The sequence below is a fragment of the Armigeres subalbatus genome, chromosome 3, assembly GCF_024139115.2.
Source record: "Armigeres subalbatus isolate Guangzhou_Male chromosome 3, GZ_Asu_2, whole genome shotgun sequence".
In the NCBI taxonomy this organism is placed as follows: Eukaryota; Metazoa; Arthropoda; class Insecta; order Diptera; family Culicidae; genus Armigeres; species Armigeres subalbatus.
This window is the reverse complement of record NC_085141.1, coordinates 337,005,496-337,009,396: the sequence shown is the minus strand read 5'-3', so window position 1 is coordinate 337,009,396 and position 3,901 is coordinate 337,005,496.

Below are 3,901 nucleotides of genomic sequence, written 5' to 3'. Positions count from 1 at the left end.
CACCTCTGAACCACGCTTGCAGAGTACTGTAACGGAATAATGGGAGAAACTCGTTGCTCGAGTATTGTCTATCATAAACCTCACCTTCCTGTGCGCCCACCTTTGCCACCGAGTCTGCCTTCTCATTGCCGTAGATTGGGCAGTGAGATGCGACCCAAACAAAGGTAATCTTGAATGATCTTTCGACCAGAACACGCATCTGCTCTCTTTTGTTTGTAAGAAAGTAAGATGCGAAATTATCCCCAAAGCGAAGTTTATTGCTGCCAGCTCAGCAACATAAACCGTTCCTGAAGTTTTTGGAAGGTAGTTGAAGTTACATTGAAAACACCGAAGCCAGTGGATCCGCTAATGCGAGAACCTATACCTGAAGTTATCCGAATTTGATGTTGTTGCCCTCAAACTTTTTTTATGACAAAAAAAACCGACGGGGGGGTGGGGGGCGTGGGTCATAATTGTTTTTAAATATTTGTATCGGCCTTATTTACATTTACGAAAATTCGATAATATTTGGCCATCAAATTTGAATTTTTCGGTCTGTTGATTCGTTGATTTGAGAATTTTCCTTAAACAAGTTGAAGTCATGTGGATGTTTTATGTAGAACACCAAATCGTTCCTATAATGTTATCTATGTTTATGGAATAATTTGGAGCATTATTCCAAGCAACTACTAACGGATGGAGACGCATGGTGATCGATTGAGTTGCGGTAGTAGTAACACTACTACTACTAAGCATATGCGGTATTTCGAAAAATTTCGTTTCAGGTGGTTTGAAACGAAATTCCGCGGAATTTGAGCATGGCGAAATCTGATTTCTTGATTTCGTTTCGTTTCGTAAAATTGCAAAATTTTCGTTAGAAAAAACTAGCTTCTAACGAAATTTAACGAAACAAATTGAACCACCAGACTTTATATTATCAAAAATTTTGGCTCTCCATTGAACAAAATCTTAAAGTTGTTTTCAAAACTTTAGTTTATACAAATTTTTCTTTTACCGCTTAATACATAACCCCATTCTCAGTCGACAAATACGTATGTAGTTTTCTTCTATAAAACATCTTCAGTGTTTCCCAGATTCAAATTTGAATTTGGTGATATTTTTTTACTATTTGCACAATATGAATGCGGAATCGATCGTGGGATGGCATCGAGTCCGGGAGAAGTGAAAAAAATCTACCTCGCGTAGCAGAAATTTGTTTAACTAGTGTGCAATCGATCGTGTTGATGCTGATCACGCCAGCTAGTGTTGGAGAACGCGAAGTGATAAAACTAATGTCTGCATCGAAGAGCACAATATTCAACCGTCTAAGACGAATTAAGTACTCTCCATTAAATTCAACTATTTAATTTTCGATATCTTTTCAGATACGTATTTCAACCCCAACTGTGTGGTCGTCTTCAGTGTCTCGTACTTGACTCGACTCGAAATACGTATCTGAAAAGATATCGAAAATTAAATAGTTGAATTAAATGGAGAGTACTTAATTCGTCTTAGACGGTTGAATACATTCCACTAAAAGAGCTTTATATATTTTTCAGCACAATATTATTTAATGCGGAATCGATAGTGTTGTAAAAGCTTATTAAACGAAGCACATTGATCTTGCGTTAGATTGATTTGAAACACAATTTTCGTCTTCTTGTTTTCAAAATAACTTCGTTTACAATAAATATTTATTTATTTATTTATTTATCTTCATCTTCAGTATTAACTGTACAGACTGGTTTAAAACTGAATCATTTGTTTAAGAACTGCATAAGTTCATTTTACATAATTTCGAGAAAACAACAAAAAAACTGTTTTTGAATAAATTGGCACCGAACCTTTCGATTTCTTCGATACAGATCAATAGTTTTTGGCAAAACTCAACACCCTGGTGCACTTCCAGTGGAAAAACTGTAAGCAGTACCTACTCCATAATTGCTCTTCAAAGTGCGTGGACAAATGTAGTTTCTCAAACAAACGAAAAAAAAAATCATACATTATCGAACAAAATTTTTTTCTTCGTATTTTTTGCCAGAATACATATTTTTTGAAGAAGATTCAGAATATACAAAAATCTCATTTAGGACAGAAATGTTACATGTGCAGTTTCTCATACAAACGGTTAAACTTAAATGCTAACTAAAAATTTGCCTCAATCTAGTTTTGAATATCGTTCTGCTACAATTAAAATCGAACCAATCAATGTCGTTGAGGAGGTTGAAGCAACGTTCAAGCGGGTGATTTTGCCCAAACATTGTGGAGTGTCGGACAGACTGGAAGAGCTGACGTTGGCGGGAGTGACGGGCTGGAACATGAAAGTTAACTTGCTGCAAGAGCTCAGGGCAGTCCTCGTGGTTGTTTATAATGTCAAATGCAAAAACCCTCTGCAAATCTCCACGTCGTTGTCGAAGGGTTTCGAGTCGAATCAGTTGGCATCGCTCTTCGTAGTGCGGTAACCTCAAAGGATTATTCCACGGCAATCGCCGGAGGGCAGTTGGACCCTTTCAATTCGCGTCATCTGGATTTCGTGATAGGGCGTCCAAACCTGCACTGCATGTTCGAGTGTATACTTCACACGAGGCAGCAATACAGGCTTTTCAGGGAGTAAACGTCATCAAAATCTGCAGCGTTCCGGCGCATGAAGCCTAGTACGGCGGAAGCCTTGGCAGTACTCGTTGCAATATGCTCATTAAAATTCAGCTTGCGGTCAAACGTAACTCCCAGGTCTTTTATGGAGCGCACACTTATCAGTTCGTTTCCGCATGCCGAGTAACGAAAGTTTATCTGCGTTCTGCATCTGGTAAAACTTATTGAGTTGCATTTTGACGCATTTATCTCCATACCAATTAAACAACACCAGTTGGCTATGACATCTAGATCTTGTTGCAGCGCAAGACAAATCAGTCAATATTGTGTGAGTGAGGAGAGATGGGTAGTGGACGTTGCGGTTTTTCTTAAGAGTTAATCGCATTTTCTGCGATAAGTTGTCGTGATAATTTACAATATAGTAAATTTGTTTTGCATTTAGCTACGTGCATAATGGTCTAGATTGAGATTTAATGATTATTTCATTATTCACTACTCCAACGAGGCCTGGATCCCCTGACAGAGTACCTCACCAGCTGGAAGATCTGTATCAACGCGGCGAAGACCCAGGTCATCATTTTCCCCCACTCCAAATCCCCTAAACTTGTTCCGCCTGGGGACTGTAAAATCATCCTCAATGGCACGACTGTGGAATGGGCCAATGAGGCCGACTACCTTGGCTTGACCCTCGACAGCAAGCTTATTTTCAGGCAGCAGGTTGACAAAACGGTGACAAAGTGTAACGTCTTGTTGAAACTACTGTACCCTTTGATCAACCGCCGGTCGTCATTGTCCCTGAAAAATAAGCTTGCTGTCTACAAGCAAATCATCCTCCCTGTGATCGAATATGGCATGCCGGTCTGGGAGAGCTGCGCTAAAACCCACCACCTCAAACTTCAACGGGTCCAAAACAAATTCCTGAGGATGATCCTCAACACCCCTCCCAGGACAAGAACATCCGAGGTCCACCGTCTGGCCGGAATAAAAACCTTACATGAACGCTTTGGTGAGTGTAAAGAAAAGTTTAGGGTCCGTTGCTTGCATTCGGATCAGGCACCAATTAGGGCGCTAGTTCCAATCTAGGTTATCAAATTTTTTTATTGTAAATATTAGTGTACATAGTAGTTAGGTTATCAAATTTTAAAAAACACACCAGCGCCTCCTAAAGGCCGTCATGATACATTATATTTTAAAAATTAAGTAATAGCATAACAATAATAATATTAACAATAATTGAAATTGAAGTTGGAGGGCCAAGCCGGCCGATCACTGTACATGTATAAAAATGATTGTAGAACAAAACATGTTTTAAATAAAGAAGAATTTTACT